The 25,420-nt window shown below is 42.8% G+C and overlaps 1 protein-coding gene across 2 annotated transcripts in view; it reads right to left on the bottom strand.

Moving 5' to 3' along the window:
* LOC108705251 (igLON family member 5-like) overlaps nt 1-25,420 on the bottom strand; it is a 240,842-nt gene that overhangs the window by 175,605 nt on the left and 39,817 nt on the right. The gene's annotated exons all lie outside the window — the stretch shown is intronic.

The raw sequence follows: 25,420 nt of genomic DNA, 5'->3' as shown, positions 1-25,420 counted from the left end.
TCGCTGACAGAGAAAACATTGGCGAAGGGCTGTCCCTGCACGGGCAAGTGGCTGGAGATAGTGGCCAGGGCGCCCCAGTCACAGTGATGCGCCACGTAACGCGCAACCCGGGCCGTTTCATTGCGCGGAGGGAAGGGGACGGGATCCCGGGCAATCAGTAGTTGGAGGAGGAAGAAGGACGCTACCAAACCACTTAGCGGGTCATGTTGACTAATACAGGACACTCGCGGTGACAAAAACAACTAGGACACGGCGGGAGGAGCTTGCAAGGCCACCGGCCAATCACACAGAAAAACACGACCGGCTGGGAGGAGCTGGAGCACCATTTGACCAGCAGCAGGGAAGAGGCACGCGCATCGCGCATCAGTCAAATAGGTAATTTTTTTTAACTGACCCGCGTATAAGCCGAGGCAGCGTTTTTCAGCTTATTTTGGGTGCTGAAAAACTCGGCTTATACGCGAGTATATACGGTAGGTACCTAATATATAGAGACAAGAGGAAAGTGTTGGAAGGGTTACTGTCTGCTCTCTCTCATTTCCCTACAGAAATAGGGATTGGTAACACTAGATAGGTACCTAATATATAGAGACAAGAGGAAAGTGTTGGAAGGGTTACTGTCTGCTCTCTCTCATTTCCCTACAGAAATAGGGATTGGTAACACTAGATAGTACCTAATATATAGAGACAAGAGGAAAGTGTTGGAAGGGTTACTGTCTGCTCTCTCTCATTTCCCTACAGAAATAGGGATTGGTAGCACTAGATAGGTACCTAATATATAGAGACAAGAGGAAAGTGTTGGAAGGGTTACTGTCTGCTCTCTCTCATTTCCCTACAGAAATAGGGATTGGTAGTACTAGATAGGTACCTAATATATAGAAATTTTTTTATTTAAAAGATCACTTTACAATAAGCAATTCAATTCAATCAATTCATAAACAATTCAAAAATCATACAATAAAACAAAAATAACTAAAAATCCACAAACCCACCCATACACCCTCCAGCCCGCAGAGTCCATCCCTCTGTCCATTGGCAACTTTTCCATCAAACACACCAAATCAAAGGCCAGTTTGAAAAGTCTTCGATTGTCCATATGGCCTTCCTTCCCCCACCACCAACCCCAAATGAGCATTCCAGAAAAGTCTTTCCTGGACCAAACTTCTCACCCAACAAAAACATAATACTTTCATATTCATATTCTGAATCCAGGCTACAGAAAGCTGCACCTCCAGCCTATAGAAAAAGAGAGGAGCAGTATCAGTGCCCAGGGAGCCATATACATACAATAGGTACATTCCTTGAGATGAGGGCATGTTCATGAAGATGAAAGAGCAAGGTTCACCCCTCTCCATAGGTTCTGATTTGATGTTAACCTCTTTATCTCAATTCCCTTCAGAAAACTCAACTGAGCCAGAGCTGCCTTCACTATTTTATCTGGGTACCACCCAACTGGCCAAAAGGTCTCCTGCACCTATGCTGCCAGATCTGGTACCGCGTGCATGCAAGTATGATGTAAATTGTCTCACGGTCTAGTGGGTGGTGTACAGCGGGAACCCCATAGGCTGAGTCTGCATAGTTCAGACTGTTCAGGAGTGGGATATTAAGAGCTGCTGCCATCTGACTATAGACATCTCTAGTTACTGGGCAACTGACAAGAAAGTGCTCTTGGGTCTCCACCTCCCACACCCCCAGGGACAATCTTTGCTGCCAATGGTAAGATAAGTCAAGTTGCCTCGGACATAGAGTTTCCCTTGGAGTGAAAGCCAACAGTTGTCAAAAAACTTAGGGGGGAGTCTCTTGCCATTAAGAAAGTGAAGGCTTTTCTGAAGGATGTCACCCACACAGTCTCTCAGAACAAGAGGAGCAGCAAAATAGTCCCTGATCACCCTGTGATACAACTGCCTTCGGGAAGATGTGGCCAGCTCACCCACCCTGACATCCCACCTCTTCAGAATCCTCAGAGCGAGAACTAGGTATGATGGGAGGGATCCCTGTACTATCCGAAATCTCTTCATTCTACCGCCTTGAAACCATGTCCCTACAAAAGGCGATACCCAGTTCCTGATACAGACTTCCCACAGGGAATCATTTCCTTGGGCCAAGCCCCCAAAGTTAAACTTCAGGAAAAGTGACCCAAAGAAAGCCACTGGGCACAACATGCCCAAACCACCCTCCTTCCGCTGTAGGTACGTTATCCCCCTTTTGACTGGGTTCAGCCTGTGTCCCCAGAGCAACTGGAAAAACAGACTGTGGACCCTGGCGTAGAGAGATTCTGGCAATGGATACACGTACGCTACAAACAAAAACAGAGGGACCAGATAGGCCTTGACGAGCTTCACCCTTTCCCTGTAGGCCAGCCTCCATCCCTTCCATCGCTGGACCTTTGCTGTTCCGACATCTTTGGCATCCTCCCACCACGATGACACAGAGTCATAAAAGTCAACCCTATCAATCTCGCTCTGAAGACGCATCCTGAAGGAACGCTGAGCTGACTGCCCTGCCAGGGAATCTGCATTAAGCCTCCAAAGGCCTCTACCTCTGGCTGGGATAGAAGAAGCCCCCCATAAGAAAGAGACTGTAAAGTGGTCAGAGTATTCAACAGCCTGCTCACGTACATCGGTAAAGGTCTCCCCTCCCCTAACAAAGGCCATGTCTAGACGACTAGATCGCCCTGCATTGTGGTAAGTATGCCGCCCGATACGGCCATCCTTGGTAGCAACATCAACCAGGCCTGCCTGCTGGATAATATTATTAAGGAAATATCCTTCTGCCCTGTTGACTCTAGCACTTGTCCTATCTTGTGGCCTTAAAACCTGGTTAAAATCGCCAGCAAGAACCACTGGGAGAGAGGTGTGGAGGTACTGCCTCATGTCAGACAGCAGTGTATTCCTTTGCTGTGCATTGTGGGGCCCATAGATATTAATGAGGCGCATCCTCCTACCCCAGCTGTGACATCAAGGAGCAGACACCTGCCTACCTGGATCTCAATAAGACGGTGAATGACAACATTTAATGCAGCTCTGAACAGCACCCCAACACCACCGCATGGCTCAGCCGCTATTGACCAGACAGAAGGCCCATGACACCATTCAGAAGTCGCCTTCCGAATGTCAGCCCTGGTGGTCAATCGAGTCTCCTGAAGGAAAAAAATGTCTCCATCTGATGATGAGAGACTAGAGAAGGCCAGAAATCTAGCCCTGGGCGAGCGGATGCTACAGACATTAGAGGTGTAAATCCTAACTGGTACCGTAGCCATGTTGGTTTTTTAATTTGGCTTTTTTTCCTTCTCTTTCATCTTCACATACCCCCTCTCCAAACCTCTTGATCTGGACCCCTGCTGGTAAAGGGTCCTCATCCCCAAGAGGGACCATCTCGTCCTCTGTGGTTGGATCCATCTCAGGCTGAGAGATAACCATATCTGGCGATGCCAGGACATGTTGAACCTCTTCTAAAGAGGCCATAGTGGGTCCAACCACTTCTGACAAGGCTTCACTACACACCACATCATCTGATATGGTCCCACCACCCATAGGTGTTGACTGACTAATGGGAGATGAATGCTGCACTGACTGTTGTAGAGAAAGTTCTTTATCTATTCTCTGAAACTCGGTCTCCATTTTAGACCCCCAAGAATCATCATCATCATCCAAATCATCGCCTTCGCTTTGCAGCTGGGCATATCGATTGGATGTTTGTGGGCTGAAAGACATGATTCCAGGGGACTTCTTTCCTTTACCTGAGGTCTTAACAAACTGCCAACCCCCTTCCTCAGGGCTTTGGGTGTCTCTCTGCTCACTGTCTGATTTACCCTTTTTCTTCTTCTTCTTTTTTTGGGTGAATGTTCCTGCAAGGTGGGTGCAGGGCTCAGGCTGGATTCCTGAGATTGCTGGGGTGTTACTGCCCTTGATGTAGCTGGTTGCTGTTTGGGATCAGGGGCTTTTGGGGAATTACAGCCTTTGACGGGCCTTTTTTAGCCAATGATGGGCCTGCCTGTGGTCTCTGAACATCATGTTCCTGATCATTAGAGCTCCCTTCCTGACTTTGTGCCTTCTTGCCCTTACTGCTCTGATCTTTCCCGGGTCTCTCTGCTGGGCCTGAATGGCCTTTGCAGCCTCCTGTCTGTGGTTTATCTCCACCCTTTCCTGCTGCTCTATCTCCTGAACTGCATCAATCAGTAGCTGATCTTCCTCCTGCTCCAACACATCTTCCCTCTGGGTGTTGTTATTGTGCCAGGCTTTAGGGCACAGGCGGTGGGCATGACCTATATTACCACAGAGGTTGCACATAATGATCTTACACACCTTTTTTGTGTGGCCTATCTTCCCACAGTAAGTGCACCTCTCCACCAGACAGGAGCTAGCAAGATGATTCAGGGAACCACATTTGAAGCACTTTCTCGGTTGGCCAAAATAGAAACAAACGCACTTCTCTTTGCCAATGAAAAAGGTTGTGGGCAGATGTTGGGGATGTTATCAACTATCTTAAGTTTTACCTCTGTTTTCCACCCCCCTGTCCACACATCATCTTCATATATACGGGCCAGTGGGGAGAGGACAGTGCACTGGCGCTGCAGCCACAACGCCACATCATTAACTGGCACCCCTTCATTTTTGACAATGATAGTGACAGTTTTTGTCTCAGGTCTGGAGACTGGAACGGCATCAACATTTTTCCATTCTGGCTGATTTCTAAGGGTGTCAAAAAGGCGCCAAAATGCATCCAGTCCCTGTGGTATTTTAAAGCTGACATCCCATTCTGTAGGGACTGGACAATGCAGGCCTCCATTTCACGGGCCTTAAACTTGGCAGACCTTTCCAGCAGTGTCTTAATAATGTAGGTTCTACTAGGAGCCTCCTCTTTCTTCCCTTCCCACACCAGTTTAACGCAGTTTTGCCTACGGAAAGCCTGACCCCCAAAAGAAGGACCTGCACCTGCAGGGAAAAACCGCCTGCGCTCCCAGAAATTGCCTGATGTGCCGGCATCTGCCCCAGAAGTTGAGGCCTGTTCACCAGGTTGCTGAGCCCTACCATTCTGTCCCTGCTGTCTTTGTCTCTCTGCCTGGGCCCTACCATCTCTCCCTCCATCACTTACAGATGGCTTTAGGTTTTTATTGCCATCATTACCCGCCACCAGCACCGCTTGTGTACCCACCACCACTGACTCTCCGTGAGCACTCGCTCCCACAAGCACAGCATCAGCCGCACCATCATTCATGCCAACAGCATCTCCATGCACCACCCCAGACATGCCACTCGCAGCTGAATGGTTGGACGATACTTCCATTGGGGCAACTGATCTTCCTGCAACACCTGGGCTTGGGCTTGAGGTGACTTGGTTGGTTGGGCGGCAGGTGACAAAGGAGGGAAATCTTCCTGAATCATGTTAAATTCTTCCCTTTGCTGCTTCTTCTTCTCTTGTTCTGTCACCTCCTGCACATCAAATGCCAGTTCCTGCCAGTGGATCCCGTCCTTCTTCTTGCTCTTTGTTGGTGCTTTCTTGGCTGGAGCTTGTGGCTTCTTGAAATCCCCCTCTGTATCAGAAGAGGCAGAGTAGCTGGTGGTGCTGAGCTTGCGGCTGCGGTATGGCACCTCCTCCCTGAGAGATTTCTGCAGCTTCTCAAACCGCTCCCTGTTTTCAAAAGTCTCTCTCCAGGCCCTGCTTTGCTCAACAGTTTCTCTATGGAGACCTCGGTTTCAAAGAGTTCTCCTTTAAGTGTAATGAGGTCCAGTTCCAGTCTGCCTTTATTCCTCTTATAAGCAGCTCCGATCAGCTTCTGCTGTGCAACAATTTCTGCCTCTTTTTTTCCTTTCTGCCTATAGGCCTCAGACAGCTGCTGCAGGATAGGAGCAATATCCTTATGACTGGGTAGCTGGGGGTTTACATCAGTGGGTTCACCCATTCTCCTTTGTGCAGTTGGTTCATATGTTGCACTTAAATCACTGGAGTCCTGGGATTTCTGCTCCCCCTCTGAATCCTCAGCCTCATTGTCTGTATCAGGCATCACATTCCCAGCAGCAAACAGCTGAGCTTCCCTGATTCCCTCTAGTGGCTGCAGTCAGTTGGGCAGGTAAAGGGTTAAGCTGAGCGTTGGGTTCAGGTGTCTCGTTACCTGCAGGATCCTCAGCATTGGATTCCCCGGCCTGTGAAACCTCAGCAGCAGCAGCCCCAGATCTGACAGTTTGGGACAAAATAACAACTTCTCCCTTTCCAGGTGGACTTTTCCCTGCAGCACAGTCTTCAAGGGGTGTTTCTGGCACCACATATTCATCACCCCCAGTCTGACTTATTTGGCTGCCAGAAGAGATGTTTACAGGGGATGATGGGAGTTGTAGTTCATGCACAGACACACCTCCACCCTGTGGTTCCCCATGACATGTGCCTTTAGCATCCAGTCTGGCTTCAGCCCTCACTGTAACACCAGAAGGTGAAGCCCCCAGAGATGCAGAGCGCTGGTGTTTTCTGCTTTTGGGAAGAGGGGATTTAGTACTCACCGCACCAGAACGCAAGGTACGAGTTTCCTCCTCAGCTGCTCCCGGGTAAGTTCAGCCACTTTCTTTTGCCTCTGGGTGTTTCTTCCACTCCTTCTGGTTTCTGATGGCTCAGACTTTCTGCCTCCAGAAGTCTTTTTCTCAGCAGTTTGTTTGGCAGGGACCTGGGCCTCCATCTCACCTGCCTCCACTTCCACTGCAACACAATGGCCTCCACTCAACTGTGCAGGTCTCCCCACACCTTCTCCAACTGATCCAAACTCCAATGACTTGGAGTCAGAACCACAATCCAAACTTTCCTCCAGGCTGGGCCCAAAAGCCTGAGCCTGGAGTACTGAAGCTGGCTCCACAGAGCCTCCTGGTCTTGGGCTAGTGCTGGTCATGCAGAGAGATCAAATTACAGACCTGCTCTCTCTCATTTCCCTACAGAAATAGGGATTGGTAGTACTAGATAGGTACCTAATATATAGAGACAGAGACAAGATCAGTTGCCCAGCGACAAATCGCCTCTTCTTCAGATGACTAATCTCCCTGAAATGCCTTCCCACCGGCTAAAATGTAAATTGTAGGCGGGATGGAATTTCGAGCGCTTCATTTCCGAAGTCGCCCGAAGTTGCCTCATGAGGAACCTTTGGGCCAAAGCCCTTTAGCAGTAAAGATCTGTGTTTCCAAAGATGCCCCAGTAGCTCCCCATCTTCTTTTCTGCTGATTCACTGCACATACTCTGTGCTGCTGTCACTTACTGAGCTTAGGGAGCCACTCACAATATACAGTACACACAGAATAGAAATGTCACAATATAAGTCCCCTTTCTCTTTATGGCTTGGGAGTCAAAGGCTGAGACATCAAAGGAAATCTCTGCAGAATCAATATCCCTCAGTGCCAATTGGCTCCCCACAAAGCTTATTCCCTTGTTGTTTATGTGCAGTTTATCAGCCGACCCCGGGGTTATTTATCAGAATAATGTGTTAGCCGATGGCTGATGGGGAAAGTAACATATGACTACAGGCCACATTGCCTACATCTTGTTATTTTCCATTTATATTTGTCTAATATATTTATATTGCTACCAAACCTGTCTGCATTAGGGAGATGGAATAAAGGGGGCCCTATCAGCACTACAGTGGGAGTCTATTGGGTCACACAACACAAGGTGATTAGTAGGAATAAAAATGTCAGAAACTTGTCAAGATAAAGAGAGAGAAGGAGGGCACCGAGAGATAAGCGTAAGCCTTTGAGGGGAGGAGGGAGGGATCAAGGGTAAGATGGAGGGATGAAGAGGACAGTGAGAGAGATAGGCAGGGAAATGAAAGGAGGTAAGAAGGGATGGAGAAGTAAAAGAAAGACTTTCGGAGGGGAGGGAAGGAAAAAAAATATGGATCTGAATATTTACAGATCCTGAATATTCACTGCAGTTAAATATTCTAACCCCCTAATAGCAGGGAGAACACCTGGAACTTTTGTATGAGCTAAGGGGGCCCAGCCTAAAGGCCAGTTAAGGGGAGATTTGGGGTGAGTGATTATTTGTACCCTGGGTACCCCTGGAACTATAGCAGGGTGACTGTTACCCCAATGTTTCTATATATCTGTAACCTTGTTATGAGCTAAGGGGGCCCAGCCTGAAGGTCAGTTAGGGGGAGATTTGGGGTGAGTGCTTATTTGTGCCCTGGGTACCCCTGTAACTATAGCAGGGTGACTGTTACCCCAATGTTTCTATATATTGCTTACCATTGTAGGTCCAGATAGTTGCAACTACAAAAGACTTAAAACCTCTGGTCTGAGGAAAGTAATATGGCAGCTCCCTCCCAGACATATAAACACAGCTATATTCTTAGTTATAATTCTGTGCAGGCAATTATTCTATTGTGCAAAGAAAATAATATGGTAGCGCCAACCTATAACAGTGGCAGATTTTGCACCAATGCCGCAAGCCATAGCAGCCAATCAGCAATTAGCATTAAAATATCTGTTAGAAATGAAGAGCCAGACCCTAACTGGTTGCCCAGTCCTAGTAAATATCCCGTGTTCTTGGATTTACTACATGTGATAAGAACCATAATCCTAATTATATTTTCCTTTTAAATGCACATTGACGGGGATAATTTGCTAAATGTATGCGGAACCTGATTTTCAATGTTGATTAGAATCCAATTTGCATGTGTTTCCCAAAGGCAGAAACAGTCACCTGCCATTGCTTTCCAGCAGCCTCTGCCCTTCTGAGACGGAATATCAGTTTCTGGATGGAACACAGTTCTGCCCAAAATGTAAGAGATAAGGACTCCTTTGGTTGTGCTTTAAGGTTGGAGGTAAGTTTAAAGGTCACTATATACTGACTAGTTTCAATAAGAAGGAAGCACATATGAAAGGTTATTATAAAGAATATTATAAGTGATATAAAAGATAAACTTTGTTTTTGAAACTTCTAAAAATCTGTAGGAATGAAAAATGCAATTGGGCAAAAGGAAGGTTTCTCCCCAATATCTCTATCAATATCTTTACTGGCCGAGAGCAGAAAGAAGAGGAAGGCGGGGCTGGGGATTACATGTTGCATTATTAAAGGGGAAATAGCACACACCATCTCATATTCTATTTCTTTCCCTGCTCTGCTTCATGTAGGTTAGAGCAAGACCAAAGAAAAAAAAAATCACATCAGTAGGCACAGCATTAAAGGAACAGTAACACCAACAAATGAAAATGTATCAAATTAATTAAAATATAATGTACTGCTGGCCTGCACCGGTACAACTGGTTTGTTTGCTTCAGAAACTCTACTATAGTTTATATAAACATAGCATTTCTGTTATCTAGTATTTGTCTTGTGCTTAAATGGCTGCCCCCATGGCTAAACAACAGCTTGTTTATATAAACTATAGTAGTACTTATCTGTTATCTACTGTGTACCCTGTACTTAAATGGCTGCCCCCATGGCTACACAGCAGCTTGTTTATATAAACTATAGTAGTACTTATCTGTTATCTACTGTGTATCCTGAATGGCTGCCGCCATGGCTACACAGCAGCTTGTTTATATAAACTATAGTAGTACTTATCTGTTATCTACTGTGTATCCTGTGCTTGAATGGCTGCCCCCATGGCTACACAGCAGCTTGTTTATATAAACTATAGTAGTACTTATCTATCTACTGTGTATCCTGTGCTTGAATGGCTGCCCCCATGGCTACACAGCAGCTTGTTTATATAAACTAATAGTACTTATCTGTACTACGTGTATCCGTGCTGAATGGCTGCCCATGGCTACACAGCAACTTGTTTATATAAACTATAGTAGTACTATCTGTTATCTACTGTGTATCCTGTGCTTGAATGGCTGCCCCCATGGCTACACAGCAGCTTGTTTATATAAACTATAGTAGTACTTATCTGTTATCTACTGTGTATCCTGTGCTTGAATGGCTGCCCCCATGGCTACACAGCAGCTTGTTTATATAAACTATAGTAGTACTTATCTGTTATCTACTGTGTATCCTGTGCTTGAATGGCTGCCCCCATGGCTACACAGCAGCTTGTTTGTTAAAGGATTGTGGCCATGTTTTTGTTGTAATGGGATAGACTGGGCTATGGCCAGTTATGGAGTTGTCAGTTTTTTGTTGGGTCCCAATTCTGCTTAGTTGACAGGCCCACCAGCCAGGGAGCCCAGGTAGCTGATGGACTAATAACTGGGACCCCCTAGGGTTCTGCTAACACAACAGTATGGGGCTCTGTGAACTCTAATGGAGACCCTGGAGCAACAGGAAAGTTAAAGGTCTAGACACTTACTGTATATTCACTTATATGCACATAATAGGGACATGTCTTTGTGTGAGGCCAAGGGGGAAGTATTTGCAGTATTATAAGCTGTCTAATGAAAGTTGCCTGTTGATACCCTCCCAAAACAGAAATGTCACCCTCCTCCCCAGTGAGGGACATCCCAACGTGAGACCTACATAAAGAGAGTCATTGCCTGGTTAGTGCTGAGCTGGGAGAATAACTATGGGCCGCCATGTTTCCCTGGAGGGTCCCAGAGGGGTTGGAGAAGCACCAGGCACAGACACATAGACCACAGATCTTGCTGCTTGGAAAGTATTTTCAGCCCACGGAGCTGATCAAATGAGTGTCACATATTGCCTGGCCCTATAACCATGAGAGAGAGCTGCACTGCTTTACAAACATGATGAATTGCACCACCGTCTGTTTCATGGGAAAACAAACGAGTCGCCTAAAACTTCAGAAAACATTGAGAATAAATGGACGAATCCCCAGTTTACTAACCATTCCTCCTGTCACAGACCTCAAGGGCCACTATAATTACATTTCTTTCTTATTTTTCCTATTTGCATTTGCCTAATGGAAACCTTAAAGGGGGATCTATAGACCCCTGTGGATACAGCAAAATAAGCCACTTTTAAATCTACTTTCATTTATTTTGCTCTAGCATTTTTAATGTAGAATAGCTTGTTCTCTTTCTTATTCTTTATATTAGACCTTACTGGATCAGGCTGGAACATCTGCCTTGTACAGGGAGTCGTTGCCTTAAACTGGATGGCCTTAAATTTCCTTAATTCTCATGGGCCTCCTATTATGTAATAAAAAATATTCTTAAAAGCTAAAAGGCTTAAAGGATGGGGTTTCCTGCAATAAGCCAGTCGGATCAACTCATAGTCTGTAAGTAAAGATACTATAAAATTATGTTATCATAGGTATTTCATTGCAGTGAGCACAATTCAGCAGGAACAGTCCCTAAGTTTGCTCATAGTCTGTACAGAGAGATCCCATAAAACTATGGCAGCATAGGTATTCCCCTGTACTAAGCACAATTCAGCAGGAACAGTCCCCTAAGTTTGCTCATAGTCTGTACACAGAGATCATAAAACTATGCAGCATAGTATTCCCTTACTAAGCACAATTCACAGGAACAGCCCTAAGTTGCTCATAGTCTGTACGAGAATCCCATAAAACTATGACACATAGTATTCCTGTACTAAGCACAATTCAGCAGGAACAGTCCCCTAAGTTTGCTCATAGTCTGTACAGAGAGATCCCATAAAACTATGGCAGCATAGGTATTCCCTGTACTAAGCATAATTCAGCAGGAACAGCCACCTAAGTTTGCTCATAGTCTGTACAGAGAGATCCCATAAAACTATGGCAGCATAGGTATTCCCCTGTACTAAGCACAATTCAGCAGGAACAGTCCCCTAAAGTTTGCTCATAGTCTGTACAGAGAGATCCCATAAAACTATGGCAGCATAGGTATTCCCCTGTACTAAGCACAATTCAGCAGGAACAGTCCCCTAAGTTTGCTCATAGTCTGTACAGAGAGATCCCATAAAACTATGGCAGCATAGGTATTCCCCTGTACTAAGCACAATTCAGCAGGAACAGTCCCTAAGTTTGCTCATAGTCTGTACAGAGAGATCCCATAAAACTATGGCAGCATAGGTATTCCCTGTACTAAGCACAATTCAGCAGGAACAGCCACCTTAGTTTGCCCCTAGCCTGTAAAGTGAGATACCACTGAACCATGCATAGGGAGTGTCCTGTTATAGGCACAATTTAGCACAATTAAGGGGGTTCCAATTCCATCAGGATCAGCAGGCCCAGAAACACCCCAACATATTTAAATGTCACAGAGGTTCTTTCAATTTAGTCGCAGGACATTTGCTCACATGTTAGGTATATATATATATATTTATATATATGACAGAATATTCTCCATTTTTCATATTGCCACAGTCATTAAAGGGTAAACTAAACAAGATAACATCCACACATCCAGTTGTATTTTAAACCTGCTCAGCCTCCTAAAATAAACCCCCAAAACAATATTATTGCTGCATTTTTTTTTAATCTGAAAAACAGTGGCGGGAGATCGCATTGTCTTTCATAAAAGAAGATATATATACAGTATAAATATAGATTTATTTTCTAAATTCTCATTTCAAGGCTTCGAAGAAGGGTAGAGTGCAGGGAAATAATCGTGCAAGACCTTTCCATTTATCTGGGAAGGGGAAAAAATCTGATAACCGGAGAGATTAACATTAGCCCCACTGTACAATTTCTCGGTTGGCTTCTCCTGCCCGCGCCATAATGTACTGATAACATATAGGGGATTAGAGAAGCAGCCCCAATCCCTATCTCAGCACGGGGGTTAAGTGATATATTGGGATTAGACCCATTATTTTACCGTTCCTGCAAATGCGATTACACAGTCGGATTCAATCATCTAATTTGTCCTGGCCTGGAATATAGATACCGGGACCTTAAGAACTGAATGTGCATGAAGCAATTATGGTCACACTGAGCTCAGCACCTCTAGGGCTATGGAGCTTTGTAATATACTGAGTGGAGGAAGCAGAGGAGAAGGGACGGGGAGTACACGTATATCTATATATATATATACACATACTATATACTACTTGACCTTGAATGTAAATGCAAGTTGTGTTACTTTATTATTTAACAACAAAAATAAGGAATGAAGACAGAGGATGAATCAGAGACAAGCAGAACGGTGTGGAACAGGGAGGGGGTTAGGGTGCTGGGGTTCCAGTCGGTACAGAAAGGCTGGAGGTAAAGGGTTAAAAGAGGGAAAAGAGAGAACCTGACAGAGATTTTACACCTGGGGTGCAAAAAGGTTTAAAGCTGGGGGGGGGGGGTGGTTACGTTATTCCCTTATTTATTATCATCTATCTGTCTGTCTGTCTGTCTGTCTGTCTCGTCTGTCGTCGTCGGTCGTCGTCGGTCTGTCTGTCTGTCTGTCTGTCTGTCTGTCTGTCTGTCTGTCTGTCTGTCTGTCTGTCTGTCTGTCTGTCTGTCTTCTGTCTGTCTGTCTTCTTCTATCTATCTATCTATCTATCTATCTATCAGTCTATCTATCCATCACTCTGTATGTCTGTCTATCTATCTGTCTGTCTGTCTGTCTGTGTGTCTATCTATCTATTCATCCATCATCTGTCTGTCTGACTATCTATCGATCAGTCTGTCTGTATGGCTGTCTATCTATCTGTCTGTCTGTCTGTCTGTCTGTCAGTCAGTCTGTCTTTCTGTCTGTCTATTATCTATCTATCTATCTATCTATCTATCTATCTATCTTCTAGTCTGTCTGTCTTCTTCATCATCTATCTCTTCTGTCTATCATCTATCTATCTATCTATCTATCTATCATCGGTCTGTCTATCCATCTGTCTATTTGTCTGTGTATGTGTTTAGCTCGATTTGCTATTCTATCAACTATCTATCTTTCTATCTCTGTCTGTTTATCCATCTATCTGTCTATTTGTCTGTCTATGTGTTTATCTCTATTTGCCATTCTACCAGCCTGTCTGTCTGTATCTATATATCTGCTTATCTGGTATCTGTACAGTATGCCCACATTTCACTTATATTGATCCCTCTTTCTATCTCTCTATTATGAATCTCCATATATTTGTCTATCAATGGGTCCTATATGTTTGTATCCAGCCCCAGTTCCATATTACTTATTCTCACCCAGCAAGCCACGGAACTGTCAGTCTTACTTCTCCTTTAACCTGACCAGCTCTAAAATGCATTTTCCATCCCAGGCCTGTGCCCATGTGTCACCCAAGTGTAACCCACCGACTGGAGCGGCTGCCATCGAGCTGATATATGGGGCATTTTAATAGAGCGCAGCACCACGGTGCCATGATAAATCCACCAACTGTTTCAAATAATAGCAAATTGGATGTGTTTAACAGGGATGGAGTGCAGTCACCACTGGCACATAAGGGGAACATAATAAATGGTTTTCTTGGGAAAAAAACAAAGTTGGAGGAGTAATACTTTCTCTGCACTTTCTCTGCCGTCCTGCTGAGTCAGCAGAAAAAAAAGAAGGCAGGAAAAATGATTCTTCCATCTGGCTAAAAATACTCCCAAGCAGCTTTCTGCTAGAGAACGACTTGTTTTTGAAGGGGAGAAACATGCACAGATATAAAACTATATTACAAATACCCCCCTTCCCTGCATTATAGGAAATGCAGCAACATTTCACATTCAGAATTCCACATTTATTTTTTTTAAAGCAAAACATTGGGAATCGAGTGCAGGTCTTTGGGAATCATGGGGCATGAGACTGGAATCAGAAATCTGGGGGACCGTTTAGGGTTGGAGAGAGGAGAGATGTGGTGGGGCGTGAGGGGGTGAATGGCCAAAACTCTCCTAGAAATCCCTAATATATGAACTTGGGGTGCCCCTGCCTAGTCAAAGTGCGGTATTCCTGTACCCTTTCTCCCTCTCCTTCCCTATTCCTCCAGCTCTCAATAAGCCCATTCAATAAACAGCTGCTTTCCTGATCTTTCTCTGGTCAGTTCTAAGCTGAGCAACATCGCAAGACGTTCCTATTCTCACAAGATTCATTTTCAGATGACTGTAGCCAGTGGGCCAACATGGACAGCAGGTGGCACTGTTGTCATAATATGAGCAGATTATAATGATGTTGAATACATAACCAATACAGACCTGTCAACTATCTAAATGTGTTAAATGTGTTAATTATCCAGACCCAGAAGTGATGTTGGTGGAAGTGATGTCACACACAGAGAGCCACAGATATTTTACTCCTATTCTACCTTAATTAAAGGGGTAGTTCACCTTCAAACAACTAGTTGTTTTCAGATAGATCACCAGAAATAACGACTTTTTCCAATAACTTTCTATTTTCTATGTGTCGCTGTTTTTCTAATATTGAAGTATAAAGTGTCATTTTTTACCAGCTCTGGGACTGGGGTCGCTGACCCACTAAACTATTCTAAATTAATACATTTAGTTGATACATTTCTTATCTTTGTCCCTGCTGAACAGAATCCTATGGGTTTCAATAAAGGCAGCTGTTAGAATTGATACAATAGTTGCTAATAGTCCAGAGATGCTGCTGAGAAATGGATCAACTAATTGTAACAAAATTGTTAGAGTTTAGAGTCTGCGCCTAAATTACTGAGCTGCCAGACTCAAACACCAGAGACAGGAACATTCAACTTTAAACTTGGATTTTAGAAAAACAGTAAAAAACAAATAACAGAAAATAATTGAAAAAAGGATTTACAAAAAAGTGCATTCCCCCCACCCCACTACTTCCATAATCATTTGCACCGAATCAGTTGCACCGAATCAGTTGCACCGAATCAGTTGCAACTCAGTCATTTGCACCCAGTTATTTGCACCCAGTTACCTGTCGTTCCTTTGCATTCAGAGCTGTGAGCTACAGGCCATGTGGCTAATGCAATATGATAGGGCTCTGCTCAAGGGCACCCAAGGTTGGTGTTGATCAGTCACTTTATGGGCATGTGAAATAAAGAACTGGGCAAAGAAGCACATGGCATTTATCTAACGGCAGTGGCTAGTGATGGGCGAATTTATTCGCCAGGCGCGAATTTGCGCGTTTCGTCGCCAGCGAATAAATTCGCGAAACGCCCGCGAAAATTTGCGGCAAAAAAACGGGCGACGGAGTCAAAAACGAGAGGCCGGCGCAGTTTCGCGAATTTTTCGCCGTTTTGCGAATTTCGTGCGAAATTCACGCGAAATTCGCAAATTTTTCGGCAAAGCAAAACGGCGCAAATTCGCCCATCACTAGCAGTGGCCAATCCTGTGAGTGTCAGGTTCAGACTGTAGGAACTGCCTATCAAGCTGTCCACACAGAATAAGAGAAGAGTAGGGGAGTCAGTCATTCCCTGAGCTTGATATTGATTTGGCCAAAGAGACCTTAAATTCCAGGGACTCCCCGTGCCGTGAAATATTAATACAAAGCTGTCTCTTATTTTGCCTTTATTCTTAAAGACTTGGGTCTTGCTTCTCTACACAGTTGTTGAACCAAGAATCCCACAACGTTTCAGCAGATACCCTCAATTTCCATCCCTAAACAGCAGCTCGGTATTTAGCAGCAGAAGAGGCGGCCCTCTTATTTACTGAACAGCAAGAGTAACAGTTTCCAACACATTCACGAATTTTCATCCTCACCTTTAAATATCTACTTATCACCCTCCCTTTTATTTCTCTCACTTCCTCGCTGTGAGCTTTATCCCTAAAGAATATTTTTTTTAAAAAAAACATTGGTGCCAAGGCCCCCCTTACAAGTTAAAAAAAATTGGAGCCCCAAAGAATATTTTTTAAAAAATACATTGGCGCCAGAGTCCCCCATACAAGTTAAAAAAAATTGGGGCCCCAAAGAATATTTTTAAAAAAAACATTGGTGGCAGGGGCCTATAGAGTATTAAAATAATACATTGGTGGCCAGGGGATAAAAGAAATAAAAAAAACACACATTGGTGGTCAGTAGAATTGAACTCGTGACTTCAGGACTTCAACTTTGCCTCCTTTTATGACTTTAGGTCTTTTTGCGCTTCAGGACTTAAATTTATTCACCAGGCGCAAATTTGCGGCGAATTTGCGTGATTCGCCACCAGCGGATAAATTTGCGAAACGCCCGCGAAAATTCGCGGCAAAAATTCGCCAGCGTCAAAAAAAAATTTCGTGAATTTTTCACCGTTTCGCGAATTTCGGACGAAATTCGTGAATTTTTTCGGCGAATCAAAACGCCGCAAATTCGCCCATCACTATTCGGGACTTCGGAGGGAGGCGGCACGGCTTCGGCGCTGTCAAGGCCCCCTTCAGGCCTGGCAAATTTCGCAGCAAATTTGCACTTTTCCACCAGCAAATAAATTAGTGAAACTACTGTACAGCAGAGGTTTGTTTAAATATTGGTTAAAAGGCAAAAACATAAAAGGCAGGAAATCAAATTGTCAAAAAGGTAAGTCCCTAAACAATGAATTCAAGAAAACCCCAAAACCTTCACGTGTTGCCTCCCATTTCTTACTGAATATCCTGCCAATTATATAGTGAATAAAGTACCCCCTCTTGTAAAATATAAGGATATTATAAGTTACCGCCTTCGGCCTCGTGTTTTTATACAGGACATGGAACTCCGAGCTAACGTCTAATATGCTCATATTTTACAACTGGGGGTACTTTATTTATTATAATACACAAATTTTAGCGAGTCATGTGACAGAAATGACATCAGAACTCATCGTTTATAACTGATGACATCAGAACTCACCGTTTATAACTGATGACATCAGAACTCACCGTTTATAACTGATGACATCAGAACTCACTGTTTATAAGGATATAATTTACAAGATATTCATGGCTTTTGTGTATTATATAGTGAATAAAGTACCCCCTCTTGTAAAATATAAGGATATTATAAGTTACCGAGGAGTTTCATGACCATATAAAAACACGAGGCCGAAGGCCGAGTGTTTTTATACAGGTCATGGAACTCCGAGGTAACTTCTAATATCCTCATATTTTACAACTGGGGGTACTTTATTTATTATAATACACAAATTTTAGTGAGTCATGTGACAGAAATGACATCACTACTCACCGTTTATAACTGATGACATCACTACTCACCGTTTATAAGGATATAATTTACAAGATATTCATGGCTTTTGTGTATTATATCCTTATAAACGATACCCAGTGAAGTCATCAGTTATAATTGGTGCTCAGTGATGTCGTTTGTGTCACATGATTCAATGAAGCTTGTGCATAATATAAAATAAACTCCTTGTTAGGATACAAAATCCGAATTTTCCAATGTTTTAGATAAAAAAAAGTCTGACCAAACTAGAATCCACGATTTACCCTTATTTATCATTAAAAACCACAAAAAAATCCGATTGGGAAAAACTGACTTTTTTTGATTGTCACGTGAAGAATCTGAATCTTTTTTCAGGTTTGATGCCCGAAAAGTCACAATTCTTTGTGAAATCGGTGAAAAGCCCGAAATGTTCGGATTATCGTACGAAACCCAGCGCAGACAATAATATATAATAATATAATAATAATATATAATATAATATCTCGAAAAATTCGAGGTTTTTTTTTCACTAAAAATGTGGACTTTAATAAATAACCCCCTAAAAGTCACCTTACAGTTCCATAACCTACAGTATATACGATTATGGGACTCCTTGGCAGGGTCAGACTGGGTCTCCAACCCACGAGTTCGACACTGGTCCTTGGTGGCTAATTATATCCGTATATTTTACAATACGTGGTAGATTATTCACTATTTTGTTTTTCAGGGATTTCCTTACTTTCTGTAGCCGATTCTGCCGTGTCTGGGCACTACCATTGTTATCTTAAACCTCCTGATTTTCTCCTACTTCTCTTCAGTGTTGTGAACGTTTAAGCAAAACTAAAAACACTAAGAGATCATGCTGTGACATCATCAATGAGCAGGCTTTGATGTCATCAGGGGTGTGACCAGTTGCTGATGAATAAAATAAAATTAAACGATATATTGAGCTCATGGAAAGGCTGGGCACATTAAACAAATTTCGAAATACAGTGAAAGTCCTCCAGGCAAATGAGCAGTTGTTTAGACTTTTCCAGCTGCATTTGATACAGTTCCCCATAGGAGATTCCTACACAGAGAAATTGGGGAAGGATAAATAGATGTGCTGTACAGAGATAAAGAACTGGCTGAAGGGGAGAGAGCAAAGTGCTCTTGTAAATGGATGATTTGGAAATTGGACTCGAAACCCCGGGGTTCCCTCGCTGCATTAAAATATATTTATTAATGATTGGAAAGTAGGTCATGAAAGTAAAATATCCCTCTTTAATGATAATAAATTATGTAGCAAGAGATACAAGAGGAGGAAGATGTGTTTTCTTCACAGATAACTCAGGATTAAATGATGGTAAACGCATAAGATTGAGAATCTGATCCGTTATCCGGAAACCCATTATCCAGAAAGCTCTGAATTAAGGAAGACTCCATTTTATCCAAAAAATCCACAATTTTTCAAGTTGATTTCCTTTTTCTGTGTAATAATAAAACAGTAGCCTGTACTTGATCCCAACTAAGATATAATTATTGGAAGCAAAACCAGCCTATTGGGTTTATTTAGGGCAGAGACCCACACTGCTATTTCGGGAGATTAGTCGCCCAGTGAAAATCGCTTCTTGTTCGGGCGACTAATCTCCCGAACTGCTTCCTGCCGGCTAGAATGAAAATCGCTTGCCTCACAAGGAACTTCGGGTGACTTCGGAAAGCCAAAGCGATCCGAATGCCATCCTGCCGGCAATTAGGGAAGGATTTTCGGGTAGATAAGGAACCCAAGGTCCCAAGCATTCTAGATAACAGGTCCCATACCTGTATATTATATGGGGCAAAACAACTCCAAAGAAATCTGTGGGAATAATGAAATAACAGGCACAAACTAAGCATAATCTGCTGATTGCTATGGGTTACTAGAACTACAACAACTAGTCTTTATACCTGTTGGACACTGGTTCTTCTTGGGTGGCCCTCAAAATTTCCCAGCATGCCATAGGACTGAGCAGAATACCTCAATATCAAGCAGGTATGGGATCCATTATCTGCAAAGCTCTGGATTAAGGGTCTCCATTATAATTCAAACTTTTAAATGTATTATTTCTTAGTAATTATAAAACAGTACCTTCTGCCTAAGATATTATTTATCCTCATTGGAGGTAAAACAATTCTATTTGGTTTATTTCATGTTTAAATGATTTTTTGTAGACAAAGTATGGAGATTCTGATTATGGAAAGATCCCTGATGCTTTCATGCAAAAACCTTTTGGGGACTTTTCTGCCCTGTGGTTACATTTTCTAGAAAGAGATTAGAGTTGTAAGATCTCCTGCCAAGGTTGTGTGTAAGGGCTGATTCAGTAGGTATATTTAATAGATGGGGTTTTCTAGCAAATGAACATTTTCAGAGCTATTGATCAATGGAGAAAGCTGTTCATCTTGTTGACTTGTGCTTCAAGCAGCTCCATCTATTTGCCTTTCCCTGGATGAATATTGATGAGATTTCAGTAACTTGATGAACTCACTTGTATATATATTGTATATAATGCCTTTAGTATTCTCTGGGCCACAGACTTTATGGAGCTCTATTGTCCATGGAGACCCAAGTAGGAAGCCCAGTAAATATTAGATTCTGTCTTGTGCGATAATAGGGGCAAGTTGTAGGGAAGCTGGGGCCACCCAGGGGCCCTCTGCTCTCTCTTTAGATAATAACAAAAGACATAAAATATGTCAAACAGAAATATAAGCCTTCAATGTAACCATACCACCGTCATTTGCAAAATGTCTACACCTGCAGACATATTAATATATACGAGGGTTTCAGGGTTTCTAATTAAGTCCACAGCCGAATCTCCGTTTGCCATCCTCACGTATCTGTCTTTGCCGCTCCTGCTGTTTCAGAGCTGGCCCACTGCACAGTTGCTGCAGTCATAGATAACCCCCTGGCTCTATATTTCTGCTGTCTAAGAGATCTAACCTTGCTTCATGCTCTTAACATTTTCCCGGGAATGATGAATCTTCTTTTTCTGTTCCACGGCTTCTTTGATTCTGTCTGCACAAGTAGAGTTCTTGTCCTACTGGTGGTCTTGTGCCCTCTTCCATCAAGCCCTGTGCCTTACTGGATTGGCCGTAGAATTCGATTTCTTACTCTTTTAAACGTGGCCTTCTTTTAATATCTTTTAATATTCTAAGGGGCCGATTCACTAACTTCGAGTGAAGGATTCGAAGGTAAAAAACTTTGAATTTCGAAGGTTTTTTTGGGCTACTTCGACCATCGAATGGGCTACTTCAACCTTTGACTACGACTACAACTTCGACCATTTGATAGTCGAAGTACTGTCTCTTTAAAAAAAACTTCGACCCCCTAGTTCGCCATCTAAAAGCTACCGAAGTCAATGTTAGCCTATGGGGAAGGTCCCCATAGGCTTGGCTAACTTTTTTTGATCGAAGGATATTCCTTCGATCGTTGGATTTAAATCCTTCGAATCGTTCGATTCGAAGGATTTAATCGTTCGATTCGAAGGATTTAATCGTTCGATCGAAGGAATAATCCTTCGATCGCACGATCGCACTATTTGCGCTAAATCCTTCGACTTCAATATTCGAAGTCGAAGGATTTCAATTCCCAGTCGAATATCGAGGGTTAATTAACCCTCGATATTCGACCCTTAGTGAATCAGCCCCTAACTGTTATCTAACTGTTGTTATCCTTCATCTTTTAATCTAATACCTCTAGAGCAGTGGTTTCAAATCTGCAGTGCTGGTCCCCCTAGAGGAGTTTAGAGACTTGCCCTGAGGGCCCAGCCTAAAGGTCACTTAGGAATATTTGGGCTTATCTGCTCTCCAACTTGACCAATTAGATTTGGAGTGAAGATACACAACGTATTTGCTATCCTACATATTCTTGAAACTAAGGCGGAATACAACAATGTTTTTGTATACCTTATCTCTAAACTTGTTAAGGTGGCCTTGGCTAAATATTATGTTCTTGAATCAATTAAGTCTGGAAACCACTGCTTATTCTTCAGGGGATTGTGGAAATGCAGTACTCCACATTGCTTATGCTGCTTGGGTTTAGAGATAGAGGGCCATTCTAGGGGAACCCAGAAGGCAAGTGAGGGGTGTTACCAGAAGAACACTCAACATTTTAAGCACTGGGCAAATGATCATATCATAATGCGAGGCTGTCAAGAGCGCCAGATGGTGCTCCTATCTCTGGCGGCATTATGTCCAAGATGACGGCGCCATGACCCACGTGGGAAGACGCCAGTGTGATGACATCATGGATGACGAAAATTCGAAATAAGAAGATGCCTGAGGTTCAATTCCCGATTATAGGAAATTCTAGCTTGTGTTCGTGGGTGGTCCTAAATTAATTATTAATATTCTTCTGGTCTTTTGACCCTGCCTGCACCTTCTGATTTTGATCTTTGCCACCTGCCTTCTGAACCACTGCCTGAATTCTGACGACGATTACTCTTGATCCCTCTTGTTACCGCGAACTTGAACTTTGTCCTAAAGCTTCCTCCTTGGTCCGGACTTCCCTGCGCTAGAAAGGCCTAGAGAGATCCACTGGGAAGAGTACATTATCATTCCAATATGGTCTTCTCCGATGGCATGTTTTATGGTTAATGTTTGCAACCTTCATGGTTTTAGTCTGATGCCTTGTCAGCTGTTACCTTGGAGACATCGCTGATATGGATAATTAAAAAATAGAACAATATATCAATTTTAAAGAAAAAAAAGCACATTTCAAGGATTGCTTGAACAGATGAAAAGTCTATTTTGTCAGCCACTCTTCTTTTCACTCGTTGCCTTAAAAACCAATCATTGTAACTCGTCGGCCATAAGCGTGTGTGACAGTTCCAGAGGAGGCCTAACCAGGCTTTTGTACATGATCGGGCAGATTGACTGCCTCAGGAACTTCCGGTAGATTGACTGTGAGCCAATTTGTCATTGTGCATGGGTGTAAGATAATGTTTAGAATGGGAACATGTCGCACAAAGACCAGTTCACTGACTCATCATACAGGTACATAATCCGTCGGATCCACAGAAGTGACTGCCTTAACCACTCTGTTGTACGTCTTCCATCCTCAAGACTTTCCTTTAGAGAGATGCTGTCATCATAAAAGTACTCCCACAAGCCTGGTTTATTATTAACAGATTTCTCAGGTTTCATATATTGGGTGTGTTTTAAAAGTTTTGGTTTTGTTTGCTCTGCCTCAGGGCTCTCTAGGTAGCAGTATAGTGAATGGAACATTGTAATAATAAAACAGTAGCTTGTACTTGATCCCAACTAAGACATAATTAATCCTTATTGTAAGCAAAACCAGCCTATTGGGTTTATTTAATGTTTACATGATTCTCTAGTAGACTTAAGGTATGAAGATCCAAATTACTGAAAGATCCGTTATCTGGAAAACCTAGTCTGGATAACCGGTCCCATACCTGTACTAAAAAATCTTTTAAACATTAAATAAACCCAATGGCAATCTTTTGCCTCCAATATGGATGAATGATATCTTAGTTGGGATCAGGTAGAATTTTATAATTGTTTCATTATTACAGAGAAAAAGGGAATTGTTTTTCAAAATGTGAATTATGTGATTTAAAATGGAGATGGCCTTCCCATAAGTCAGGGCTTTCTGGATAATGGGTTTTCAGATACTGGATATAATATCTGTATATACATTATAGTAAAAACAAGCCCCAACCTGTAACTTGTTTATGCTGTAGCCTGTCTGTAAATAAAGGGGTATATTTATCAAAGAGTGAAGTTAATAGTGAAGTTCCGCTACTAGAGTGAAATTCCGCCACTCTCCATGCATTTCTATGGGATTTTTATAGGTGTATTTATCAAAGGGTGAACTTTCACTTCACCCATTGATAAATACGCCTTTCAAAATCCCATAGAAATTAATTGAGACCTGCGGAATTTCACTCTAGTGGCGGAACCTCACTCTTTGATAAATTTACCCCATAATGGCTTAGTATCTCATCTTTGTTCTCCTGCTGTTGACACCTTCAGCTAAGCTTCACACCTGAAGAAGTCTATTGGGGCAACCTATCTTAGCAATGTAGTTTATGTAGGACAACCTTTTACCTGTGAGTCACATTCAAATGTAAAAAGAGTTTGGGAGCAACACCAGCATGAAAAAAGTTCCTGAGGTGGCAAATAAGTGCTGTGATTGGCCCCAATGTGGTCTGGCAGCTACAGGAGAATCTGTTTGGCAGTACACCTGGTTTTTATGCAACTTAAACTTGCCTCCAAGCCAGGAATTGAAAAATAAGCAGCTGCTTTGAGGCCACTGGGAGCAACATCCAACAAGTTGGTGAGTAACATGTTACTTATGAACCACTGGTTGGGCCTCACTGGTATGGAAGGTGGGGTGAATGGTAAAATATTGAGAGTTTTGGCTTCAGTGAGGTCTGGGGCATTTTCATCAGTGCCATCTACTGATAAATGTTATTATTAGGGATGGGTGAATTTGACTCATTTCCTTTCGCCAAAAATTAGCCGCGGGCGAAATGTTGCGCGGCAAATTTTTTTTGACGCAATGCGCCATAGACGTATATGGGCATCATTTCCGCGGCGAAACAAGGCGAAAATCGCCCATCCCTATTTATTATTGGTTGAGTTAAAAAAAATGGTATAAAGGGGATAAACAAAGTTATTGATCCACCTAAACCTGGCAAAGGACATTCAGCTGATCCTTTTAATATCTCCATCCCCAATTTGAAAATATCTTACCCCTCATCCCTCTCTCTGATCTATCTTGTATCCTAGAACTGCTCCCATCATTCTGTGCAGATGAGCTTAGTGCTCCTTAACCTGGAGCAAGACTCTACTAGTCAGCAAGTCCTTGTTCTGGAATTCATCAACTGGGTTGTCAGGAGGGGTCTACCTCTATAATAATGTCTCTTTATATCTAAAGTCAATGTCATGGCAAAATAATGGCTAAAATTGTTAACATCTACCATAATGTAGTAAACCCTACCACACTCCACTGCTCAACCAAAATTTACTCAGTTGTTGCCGAACTACAAATCCAAGAATATTATGTAACATATAATAAAGCTTGCGGCATGCTGGGAGCTGTAGTCCAGCAATAGTAGTGTTGTATTCTTAAAGCAATTTGCACAATAAAACGTTTTCATTCATGCTGACCAGTAGAATTTTCATTGGTGATATTTCTCACATCTATAATTATGTTTTTCGGTGAAAACTAGGGGGCGCTGTGGGATGTCGTTACTGTTGGGTTTACAGCCCCTTTAGGAGTCATAGTTTCCCTTTTAAAGGCAGAGTAATGTCCAATTGGTTGATGATGTAACCTTGAATATTATGTTGAAGTATGACATTTTTATTGAATCCCCATTCATTCAGTCGACATTAATGCGTCAACAAAATTATTGAGAAGCAGAAAAATATCGACGGTTCCTTCTCTGATATTGCCCAGGAGTAGTCCTTCCTTCTCTCCTAGACAATAAAGTTATGGAGTCTGTTGGGAATTGGGGGTCAAATATCACTAACGTTTTTGAATGTACGTTTTCCATTGACATTGGATTGGTGGT

This window comes from Xenopus laevis, chromosome 7S (assembly GCF_017654675.1).
Source record: "Xenopus laevis strain J_2021 chromosome 7S, Xenopus_laevis_v10.1, whole genome shotgun sequence".
Lineage (NCBI taxonomy): Eukaryota > Metazoa > Chordata > Amphibia > Anura > Pipidae > Xenopus > Xenopus laevis.
The sequence above is the reverse complement of the archived record's forward strand: the minus strand, read 5'-3'. Positions and strand labels throughout refer to the sequence as shown.